The 12,525-nt window shown below is 34.5% G+C and overlaps 2 long non-coding RNA genes across 2 annotated transcripts; both read right to left on the bottom strand.

The window, feature by feature from the left end:
• Positions 1-1,373: 1,373 nt before the first annotated feature.
• On the bottom strand, positions 1,374-2,501 carry LOC306895853. The gene is made up of 5 exons (XR_013786845.1): positions 2,147-2,501; positions 1,981-2,024; positions 1,795-1,875; positions 1,534-1,697; positions 1,374-1,448 (listed from the first exon to the last, which is right to left on the bottom strand). It is a non-coding gene; the product is annotated as an uncharacterized lncRNA (long non-coding RNA).
• A 7,463-nt stretch (positions 2,502-9,964) lies between these two features.
• LOC306895056 lies at positions 9,965-10,945 on the bottom strand. Its single transcript, XR_013786752.1, has 5 exons — positions 10,829-10,945; positions 10,662-10,714; positions 10,466-10,555; positions 10,224-10,381; positions 9,965-10,112 (listed from the first exon to the last, which is right to left on the bottom strand). It is a non-coding gene; the product is annotated as an uncharacterized lncRNA (long non-coding RNA).
• Positions 10,946-12,525: the final 1,580 nt, after the last annotated feature.

Genomic DNA, 12,525 nt, shown 5'->3' on the forward strand with positions numbered 1-12,525 from the left:
GGAGTAAAGCTGGTAGCCCCTCCCTGGAGCAGCCACGGCTCGAGCTGCAGGTCTGTGTCTGAATTCGCCCCCTGTCTCCTACATAGTGGACTGTATCAGGTGGCCGCCATTTTGTAGTGTTGTTCCAATTCTGAGTAAACAACTCATTCTGTAGATTTGTTCAATACTTTTTTACCCACAATGCATTTTGAGTGTAGCTCCGACGTACACTTGAGAGCAAAAAGGCCTTAAGAACATTATCTGTTTGTAATTCTTTTCCTTTTTTCAGTGTCATGAAATTGTTGTGACATTTTATGACATTATTTATGATATATGCTCCCCGAACTTTGTAAATCGCTTTGGATAAAAGCGTCTGCTAAATGACTAAATGTAAATGTTAATATAATTCACATAATTCATCAAGTGTTTAAGTTACATGATTCCCCCTTTGTGATTGTTTTGTTTATTTGATCTGTGTTAGTTCTGTTGTTGACTGTTATTATCTGTATATTATCTAAGCAATAATAAAATAATAATAAAAACTTGGGTTGCTGCTAGAGGGGATACAGCTACGACCGGAAGTGGTGCGAAATCTCGCCATATAATTACAGTAAATTACATTAGATAACGCATATACCTACCCCGACCCTAAACATAACCTCAAAATAATAAAACTAATGTAATGAACTGTTTTCACCGTGACAAAAATGATGCGGGATTGAAGTGCGCATGCCCAGTGCAGGTAGCTGTATCCCTTCTAGTCAAACCGTACACTCGCTCACTCATATTTCCCATGATGCAACGCTAAATTACTCTGACTGTGAAATAACTGTAGAAACAGGATAAAAGCGTCTGCCAAATGAATAAATGTAAATGTAAATAAACAGCTTTGGAGTGAATATATGTTAAGAGGAAAACAGGAGAATGAACCGCATCATCACACATAATTGTGGAAATCTGCCTTGACTGCACACTAAGCTACTAATATTTTTTAAACTTTCTAAAAGAAAAATCTTGATATTCTCGTCATAACAAATGGGAACATATAAACTTTATCTGAATTAAAATGAAAACGAACCACGTAATGGGATTTTATAAAGCATGTTCAATTAAATACCAATCAAACCCGACAGATGGCGCTCGCGGACTCTGAGATTTCAGATTGTTGCAGGTTTATTCTATATTCTTTGTCATCATAAGGTCTTATTTTGTGATCTTTTATGAGCAAGCATTATGAACCACCATTTTGTGACTTTCTCTCTTAATTAAATGAAAATAAACAACTTTTATCCTACAATACTCCACTGACGGATGGGTCTGATAAGTCGGTTGTCAATAATGGCTCTTGAACCTAATTTAGGTTCATTGATTTAGACTTGAAAGAAAACAGACAGTTGATTGTTCATGCATATATTTTAATTTGCCTTCTTTTTGTAACACAGAATAACGTCTTCATGCGGGAATTTGACCTGTGAGTAAAAATATACATTATTATTTTGTTTATGCTTTCAAAATAACACTTGTGACTCTGGGGAAAGAAGCTGCGGCACCTACTAGCAGAGTTTAAGGTCAGCACATACAGCATGCGGGTCAGACTTGGAAATCTCTCTGGCCAAAATGTCCACATATTTATCAATTATATAGTTGCAGAGGGATGAAAATGGCGGAGGAAAGGGAACTGCACCGCAGGCCGCATGCAAAAGTGCCTTTATTTCTGCCTACAGAATGTGGAAATATATGTATAAAGTGTAATACATCTTTAAAACATTTACAAGTACAGGGACAGTGACGTAACTTAATTTGGTTGATGCCTACCTGAGTGGACTGAGGAGTGATTTCTTTTTTCACTGTCCCCACAATCCATTTACAGACATCGCAAACATTAAAGTTCTCCTCCTGACAACACACATTAAGTACACAGTGAAACAAGATATTAAGGGTTTGAATGCGTTACATTTATATCATTATTTAGAGATATTAGTGAAATGAACAGAGCCTTACAGGAGACAGCGCAGCATCATCATGTCCCACGTCATACGCACTGACTTGAGTAAATCAAGAACAAATATTTGTTTAATCTTACTTGAAGGTTGATCATATCTAGTATGGTATTCGGTGTCATAGAAAGGAAAATAATTGTTTATTTGAAATCTGTTTTTTTTCTTACCTGTGTAAATGATCAAGGTGACAAAAAAGATGTTTCGGAGCATCTTGGATGTTGAAATGTTATCGACAAGAAGGAACATGCAGAATCTTGTCCTTTGTGTTTTGCAGATTTCTTCTTATAGAGCTGTGAATTAACCACAATAAATGCTCACTACCTCAAAACAACATACGGGGGAACTTTGTTGTTGAGTTATCTGTCATAACAAGTATTTGATATTTTAGCAATTTAACGTTAGAAATGTTTAATCGTCTAATTTCATTCATAATACATTTTAAACAGAACTAAAGACAATAAATTGCTTTCTAGGGCATTCATATTTCATTGTTAGACGAGTACTGGAATGTCTGATAACAGAAATGTGCAGCTATATAAGAAAGGATGGACACACAATCGATGGAAGAAAACCAAAAACAAGGCTTATTAGAGTAGGCTACAGTTCCTCTTTCGAAACCTCATAATAAAAACGAAACTTTCATTTCTAGTTTCTGCTTTTATGAGAAACCAATTTCTAACAATTGTCTTTGTCTAAATTGTGTTTATAGCATACTTGTCATGTGGGATTGACACTGGAATCGGATCCTCAAAAGTGAGGAATTGGATCCATGATAAAAAATAAATGTCAATTCCTCTAATAAATTCACGTGTGCACATTTCCAGACATGTGATACTCTCATTAAAAGCTATTTTGAAAGTGAACCATATTTTTATTATTTGAACCTTAACTGTGATATTTGTAGTCACTATGGTATTTACAGTTAAGTGAATGTAAACATCATATTCCAAGTATACATTGGCAAATAGGAAACTTGCGAAATGAATCTGACATAAAGTAACTGTTTTTTAATAACTGCTATGCAAATATGACTATACTAATGTAATATTCTGTATAATTGCTTATTTTGTGTATGTGTGGCGTAGTGAACATTGGTGTTGTGATTCCTAATGTTCTACATCCATCTTTAACCTTACCCGGTCAGATCATTGTGAATATCATTTACACATTATCAGTTAAGAAGTGTCATGCTGCAGTGTCTATTAATGCTTCCCTTCTGAAAGTGACTCGTTCCTTATTTACAAACCAGAACACCAAAGCAACTGCTTATCTATGGTACCTAATCTTAATGCTTTTAATTTTCCACAACACCTCAGGTTTTATTTGTATTATTTATTGCTGAGAATCAATCATTATTGTTTTTTGTTATAACACTTTTCAAACTATCTGTCGATGTGCTGCATAATGTAAATTAATGAAATTAAAATACTGTATAATATACCTTATACTGTAAATTTGTTTTACTGTGACAGTATTAAAAAAACTACACAATTGCTTTTATGCATAAATAGAGTGCAACTATAGCCCTAAAAAACAGAAGATGTCATCTGTCTTATTACTAGCTCCAATAATTCTGTCTCATCAGTGTCTTGAAAATAAATATATGTAAATGTAAAGGCCTTATTTGGGTATAGTGTAAAGATTATGTCATTTCTACTTTTACTTTCTGTTTTTGGTGACCATCTGCAAGTCTGCGATCGTGTTTTGCTGCCATCTAATGCATATTAAAGAGATAAGCATCCATACGACTCCCTTTCAAGTTGTTAATAGTTCAGGTCACTTGCACTAAGCAGAATAAACCACTAGTAAATCCCACTCTCTAGTTTTCCCTTCCGACTGAAAGTTAATAAAAATATCAGCTGATCCTTTACATCAAATACTGTTATTACATTCAGTATCATTTGATATTCAGTGTCATAACATGCAATGGAAATTATATTAAAAGAAGGTCATGATAGATCAAATCTGCACTAATTTAAGCTGAGCACATGATATTCGGTTTTGTTATGTTTACTGTAAAATTGTTGGTTGTTTACTCGCCAAAACTCTTGATTCTTACATGAAGAACAAGGTCAGGAAAGAACCAGCAGCATATTGCACTTTCTTTTCCTTAATGGTATTTCTTCAACTTCTAAATTTTGTCAAAGGTCACAAAAATTTCAACTTTTGTTACCCTGCTCGAGCTACTTGTCACATCCATTTAGATATTGTTTTTTCCTTAGCGCCGAGTGTTTTGGCCTGGATTTTCAAAATGAATAAAAATACTAAATAGTAGAAGTCTAAATTTGGTTTACAGGTTAAGGTTTATGCTTATAGAGCTATATTTGAATAATACTTTGGACTGAAATGGCCCAGTTTTTAGTGTATAACGTGTTCTTTCAATGCAACAGTGGTAAACATTTGGGTACACAACAACATTTTTAATTTGTATTGCAACGATAAGTAAACTTCTCTGAGGCATACTAGTAAACAGTCATTTTTATATTCCAAGAATATTTATAAGCTTTCTTTATGCGAACTTAAAGGAGTCATATGACGCGATTTCGTGTATCTTTGGTGTGTTACAAGTTGTTCATGCATGTATTAGACACCTAAAATAGAAAAAAGTGTCAAACCAAAAGAGATATTTTATGAAATAGCGGAAAACACGCCACCACATTTCTACGTCAGTTTGTGAGAAGCGTTGAATAACATGGCCCAAAATGTATACGCAAAGAAAGAAGTCGTGTCTATTCCCTCTGTAGTGTTGCTGCCGCCATGTCGTGGAGACGCTGTGTGTTTCATTACAAATGAATTGTAATGGGTCTTCCGAACGAGGACACAGTTAGAAATCTGTGGCAGAGTCAACTTTGTGACAACAAATTATTCTGATTTACTAGATCAAAGGACACTTACAAAAGGTAGTGCATCCCATTCCGCACGCTGCCCTCTACAGTCTTCTGCAAAAACTGAAAATAAATCTAAATATGCATCTAAAATGCTAAATAAAAGTTGCCGTCTACATAATATATACATGTTTACTGCGTGTAATGATTATATATAAATACACACATATGCATTTATGATATTACGACAAATTATATACTTTATATGAACTATTTATTTTTATATGTAATATAAATTATATAATCAATATACTATCTATATATGTTTGCATATCGATATTTGAAATATTAGAGCGTTTGACCTTTTTTTGGGGACGGGCTGTGTATTACACACATATTATGTAAACAAAAACTTTTATTTTGTATACAATTAGTCGTGAATAATCATTTGCCAGCCCTACAGGTTGCCTGTGTCGTGAGTGTGTGTGAACGTGGTGGAAGAACCCAAGTGCAGGCAGCGAGGATGAATGAACAAGACCTTTAATAACAGACACGAAACAAGACCCACTATGGGGTGACGGTAAATAAACACTAGCAAGCAAACAAAACACTTCCCACGTGGGGGATCAAAAGAACTAGACTTCTACAAAACGAATCAAATCCACGGGAACACACTCGACAGGGTAATCCAAAGACAGAGCACAACTAGGACGACACGCAAGGGTAAACGGCATAACATACAAGGTAATACATTTTACAACAGTATAACTGCACGGCGGTCAAGGAACCAATAACAGGAATCTTGAAACAACGAACGAGCACAGGACAATAGACACGAGGATGTTTTAAAGGGGAACAAACACAGGATAATTAACAAGGGGCAGGTGTAGGTAATGAAACACTAATGGGAAGGCTAACGAGACAAAAGGGCGTGAAACACCGTCGAGACACGAGAAAGCACATGGCAAATCAATACAAAGCCATGTCTTTCTCACACAAAACCTAAGGCTATGCCATGACTCCACTGCAAGACCAAGAATAAACATGACATGATAGTGGAATCATGACATGAGGACTAGAAAAAGTGGACTGAAAGTATATCTTCTCTTCTTTGCAGGACGTTCATTTATCATGTTTTCTATATGTATTGATTTGAAATTATTTATGTTTTTTTACAGCATACTATCTGTTGTTTGATATCAAAATCCTTTGAATATAGTCGTACAGTTTAGTTGTTGTTTAAAATGTTTCAGGAGTGATACATTTTTTCCGTACCCAAACTTTGCCAGCACCAGGCAGCTTGAAGTGCTGTTCCTAATAAAACACATCAAATACACAATGAACACCAGCACTAAGCAGAATAAACGTATTGATACAATTATTTTGATATACGACTGTCTGAGATCAAGAGACACTTAAGGCAATGCATCCCATTCTGCATGTTTTACATCTAAGCAAATGCTGTTATCATATCCAGCATCATTTGGTACATTATAACATCATGTTAGATCATATCAGCGCTGATTTGACCTGAGTACATGATCAAGGTGACAAGAAAGATGTTTCGGAGCATCTTGAATGCTGAGATGATACCGGCACAAAGACGAAACTTGTTGAACAGCTGTGAATAAACCAGAATGAGTTCCTATATACAAACCACACATAGGTGAGGTGGGGGGTCACAAAAAACGATTGTGGGGAAATGATGAGCAATTTTATTTAAAAAAAATATTTTCCGTTGTTATGTTTGATAAATACATATTTGTAATGCTTAAAGAACAGCAAGGAATGTTTGATCTTCCTATATTGTCTAAACAGGTCATGTTGCATTTTAACTAAAGAGTTTAATTTTCTTAATGATAACTCTCGGATGTTCTTAACAAAAACATTAAATGGTGAAAAACAAAAGCTTTTAAAAAGCACAAGACAAAAGAAACTGGCTAAACCAGACTTTAAAACATATTTTTAAACATTTAATTTAGTTGAAAAATATGTTGATCAATAAGAATAAATAAATAAAATTTGGTTTTAAAATGAAATCATTTATATTTTTTAAATGCACATGTTGCTTTCTGATACAAATATAATGACAAAAGCACAAACTTTACTCTGTTCTTTTAAACTGGGTATCTCTGTGTGAGATGAACTTTCTTTGTGTTTTGCTTTTATCCATTGATCCAAAAATGAACATTATACTATACGTTGTGTTTTGTATGCACTGTATGTGCCCTATAGCCCCCCAAACATGTTTGAAAGCCCACCTTATCTGCTTTTGTTTCGCTGGAATGTTTTTCTTTGACCTTTATTCTCCTTTGTGATGTCATTTCTTTCCATAAATAATACAAATTAGAATAAATGCTCATTATTTGTGTCCTTGCTACGTTTGTTCAGTGACTTCTTTACTTTGAAGAAATATTAATCTTTCACAGGAGTTACCCAATAATGATAAAAGTACATGTGATGTGACCTTTTGGTCTTGACTTTGGGCTGGGTGGATGCAGGGTCAGTTAAACAATGTGGAGATGATCTGCGAGTTTTAAGAGGATGTAAAGATGATATCGCAAAAAAAAACATCTGCTACTTGTTGAAATGTGACGGTTACACAATGATTCTTGGGAGACCGTTTCATTTGAATTTCACTCTAGAACATGTTACATACAAGTGATGTTTCAGACTAACTGAAAACAACTTAATCAAAAAAAAAAAAAGATTAACAATGAATTACAGAATAAACTGTAAACTGATCGCAGAGTCTCAAAGAGTCTTAAAAGGTACCCAAAAGGTATACTTCTGCTATGATTTCTCAGAAGAACGTTTTCTTTATTTTCCAAACATACAAAGTATATTTTTGAAACTAAATTCAGTTTCTCTATGGCTTTTATGTTGAGGCAGTTGTTGCAATGATTTTCCTGAAAACACGAATAATCGCATAACATGGTTGATAGCATATGATTTACTTCTATGATAATGTTAAAACCAAGGGCCATTTTTTACATTCTATTCATTTTTCTGTGGATGCTTCCAGTCACAAGATGGCTGTCACAACCTGCTCCTAGGACAGTATTTTAATAATACTTTGGACATTGGCCCACTTTTTAGTTTATAAAGTGTATTGTGGTAAAGTTTCAGGTACACAACTAGCTTTCAACAACATTTTTCATTTGTACTGTATCTACAAGTGAACTTACACATGATTGTTTACTAGTTCAATACTTCTAGTTAGGGATGCACCGATAGGTACAAGACAGAAAACATTTAGACAGCATTCAAACAATTAGCTTTTGTTCCTAAAATGTACACATTCATAAATATCTACATAGTACATCAACAATGTTTTGCTTACAGCAGTAAGTGAATGAACATGACAGAAAGACCCTAAAGGTATCGTCGCATTTATTAGGATGCATGGGATAAAAATAACGTTAAAAACGTTGGGTCATAAGGAGCGTCACACCTGCTGTTGCGTGCATTAAAAAAGTTGTACACGTGTTGTACACTTTTATTGTGCTTGCTCACTGGATGCTCAAGTGGCGTGTTTACAGCACGAATCATGTAGTTTATGGCCTCGTATATTAAAACATTAAAATATAATCAACATTATGAATCACACGTATAAATCAAGAGGAATAATATATACAAGTATGCCATAATTGTTCAGCCCTTAAATGTTGTATTTTGATATTGCAATTAAATGTTTTTATTCATGTCAAGAAAAATACTAAAAGGGAGTGAATGTGTGTTTTTCACTATGTATTAATTTAAAAGTATGAGATACATTTCATCATACCTGTGTCTGGTTTATATGATCATAATACAGTGTATGTTGCTATAACAAACACCTGGATTGGAAACGAAAAACATCTGAATTTAGTGGCTGCTCCGTTGAGTTTGTCTTGAGTTAGTTAGTACAACAAGATCTAAAAGCTGCTGAGTTTGCTCCTGTGGCAGGAGACATTTTTGTAGAATTGTCTCTTCTGATATGGCAGCAAAGGGACTCAAATGATTTCTTATGAAATAGTGCACATACACTTGCTGGCTCCAGTCACAGCGGCGTCTTTGATTTTGAACTATTTGCAGTCTCGCTGCCGTAGTTTGACCGAACTCCCATAACATTCATTCCCTTAGACTGCTAAGCCTTTCCTGTAAAATGGTTTGCCAGCTGATGTGTCTTGGGATAATAGGCTATAATAAAAAGAGTATTTTATTTGTAAAATTTAAACTAAGTTCAAGTAAAATATATAAATGTAATAATAATTAAATTTTATATTCAATTATTATATTACATTTTATTTGTGAGAATGTTTAGAATGAACCGTCAACAGTGATAAGGTATAGCTAAGAGCGGTCCAGACCAACCTTAAGACAGTGTGACTTACAGAAGGTTCACTTAACTAAGAAGGTTTCGGGAAACACGTTTTAATGATAAGGCACAGCTTAAGGTATAACATAAGAACAACGTAGTTTTAGTCCAAAGTGTACTACTAACCCATAATGCAGTGTTAACATAGAGAGCCAATTACAAATGCTGCAGCTGGCGCTACGTAAATCAGAAAGGCGGCTTAACGTTCTGTAAGAGAGCGAGGGCAAAGTGTGTCGTGTGTTTAACATTAGTTTTCAATAAAAAATGAATAATTGATATAAGAAATTGGTTCGCCGCCTCAACATTGCCACAGTCCAAGTCAACAGGTCAATCAAAACCTGAGTGTCTATGCAGTTGAGGAAACAACTGGAGGCAACAGCAATGATAAAACGGAGCTACGCAGACTGTATTTCAGTCCTTTGGATCACGTTCTGGGTGAAATTGATACTCGTGTCACGACCCTGTCCACAGAACTATAGAAAACTCCTGACAAGAAGGACAGGATCGTGACTAGTAAACATGTATAAGCTTTCTTTATGTGAATTTAACACCTTGAAATAAACCCTTAACTATTTCTTTAAGTCAAGTATACGTAGGCCTACATGTAATTACATTTTCTTTCTGGAAAGTACATCAAATATATTTCTGAGAGTTACATAAAATGTGGAATAAACGTATATAATTGATACTATGATCATATTTTTATAAGATCTATTTTTGCTTAATCTATTGTCATTTGCCACATGGAGTTAATATAATTTGGGTTTTTTTACATTGTAGTCAGTTGTTTGATATGCAAATCGTTTGAAAATAGGACAGTTTATTTACTGTTACAAAAAACATTTGAAAACACTTCAATTTGTGCTTGGAAAAAACAGACAATTGAATTTCGATGTATGTTTTTTATTTAGCTTTGTTTACATGAATTCCTTTATAAGTGCTTTTGACCTGTAAGTAAAAAAGAAACACCATTAAGAATCTCATTTATAAATCCATAAAGCATGTATTTATAAGATAGAAAATGTGACCTTCACTGGGAAAGGAAACGGTGGTACCTACTAGCAGAGTTTGATTGTGCCACAGATAACATCTGCGTCAGCTTTGGTTATCAGTCTGGCCAACATATCCACATACTTATCAACAATAAAGTTGCAGATCAGTGGCAGGGGAGGGGGGATTGCAGTGCATGCCAAATGCAGAAGTGTCTTTATTTCTTCCTAATTAAAACAGAATAAAAAACATCTTAATATACATTTACAAGTAAAAGAGACAATGACTAGATTTTGTGCAATGAGGGCTACCTGAGTGCTTTGAGGACTGATTTCTTTTTTCACTGTCTGCACAATCCACTTACAGGCACTGCAAGCACCAGGCAGCGTGAAGTGCATTTCCTAAAAAACAAAATACAATAAGAACACCAGCACTTAACTTGCTTTCATTTGACAACTTGTTATTTACTATTCATTTTGCTAGATGTTTATATCAAAAGACACATACGTAAGGTAATTCATCCCATTCCACATGCTGCAGTTTCCAGTCTTGCGCAAAAACTGTGGAAATAAATCTAAACATCAGTTGAAGCTTTATATATGTTATTGATTGCTCATATCCAGTATCATTTAGTATCATAACATCATGTTAGATCACATAAACGCTGATTTTACCTGAGTAGATCATCAAGGAGACAAGAAAGATGTTTCGGAGCATCTTGAATGTTGAGATGTTACAGACACAAAGAAGAAACTTGCAGAATCGGGTCGTCTGTGTTCTGTAGATGCCCGTGGACACCTTCTTATAGAGACCTGAATAAACCACAATGAGTTTTCACTTCTTGATCACAAACCACATTGGGGTGATGTGGTGGTCATAAGTGATTGTGAGGCAATTTCCATTAAGCAATTCTGCTGTTATGTTTGATAAATACATGAATGCTTTATTAAAAGCAAGGAATGTTTAAAACAGGTCATATTTTATTTTATTATTATCGATGAAACTTACACATAACTAAAGAGAGTGCAATTTTCTTAACATTTACTCACAAAAAGTGCGTTTTGTTTTAAAAACAAAAGCTTTTATAAAGCTCAAGAACATTGAAGATCCAGGCTGTTCTTTGCACTTCTTACCCTTTAAAAGTATTTCTTAACATGTCCCAGGGATTTTTATTTGATTATTTTGTTTGTAGATGGATCGCAACAGTTGGTTTAAAACACTGTATTTTTAAATGTGATCGTTTATGTTTTTCAAAATTGCTTTGGTACAAATGTAATGATATAAACACAGACGTTGCACTTTTCATTGAAACTCTGAGTATTTTAATAGTTTTTTTTATCCATAAATTAACATTGCATTATACTGTGTGTTTGATATGTATACAATACAACCATTACCAACCACTTTTGAAAGTCAACATTCTTTTGTTCGAATTTCTCCTTAATGTTTTCTCCTTCATGAGGGCATTTTAAAATATGTAATAAACATTTAAGTAAATACTCATTATTTGTGTCCTATATACGTTTGCACATTTATTTCTTCGCTTTAAAGAAATGTAAATCTTTATTAAGTGACACAAAAATGTGTCCAGGTCTTGACTCAGCTGGGTGGATGCAGGGTGAGTTAAACAATGTGGGCGATGACCTGCAAGATTCAAAAGGATGTAGAGATGATATCAAAAATAAAACATATGTCACTTACTGCAATGTGTCAGTTACTCAATGATTCTTGGGAGTGGAGGCCATTTCACTTGAACTTCACATTAGAAAATGTAAGATTACTTTACCCCATTGCTGGTTGGGGTTGTCCATGTTTCACCCAAACATGGGTTGAAACAACCTGCAGCAGATTTTACAAGTGCGGTATAATCTGCCTTTTGTGGACTCTGCGCTGATGTGCAGTAAAGCTTTGGCTTAAATTCCAACTCATCAATAGACCCACTCATCGATTTAATCATAAACTAGACTTGTCGCCTATCACCATCTTAGCGCACTTCAGAAATCAGCCCTATAAGTCGTTATCGACAGGGTAGAACAATTACCTCGACTACTAAAGATTGTTTCGCAATGAGCTTGCCATCTGACTCGTTTCAAATAAACTTGAAATAAAAATAGTTGATATCCGAATGTTTAAAATATCTCAAGTGAAGTGAAATGGCCCCCTCTACTGAGAGTCACTGTGTAACTGCACATTGCAGATAAAGATGTTTTATGTTTGATATCATCTCTTCATCCTCTTGAATCTTGCAGGTCATTACCACATTGTTTAACTGAGTTTATTAAAGCCTAAATAAATCCCATTTGAATGTTTGTAATTTGAACGTGAAAAAGCAAACGTACAAACTTGTCCAGGGCACAAATAATGAGCATAA

Source organism: Barbatula barbatula (genome assembly GCF_947034865.1).
Source record: "Barbatula barbatula genome assembly, chromosome: 6".
NCBI lineage: Eukaryota > Metazoa > Chordata > Actinopteri > Cypriniformes > Nemacheilidae > Barbatula > Barbatula barbatula.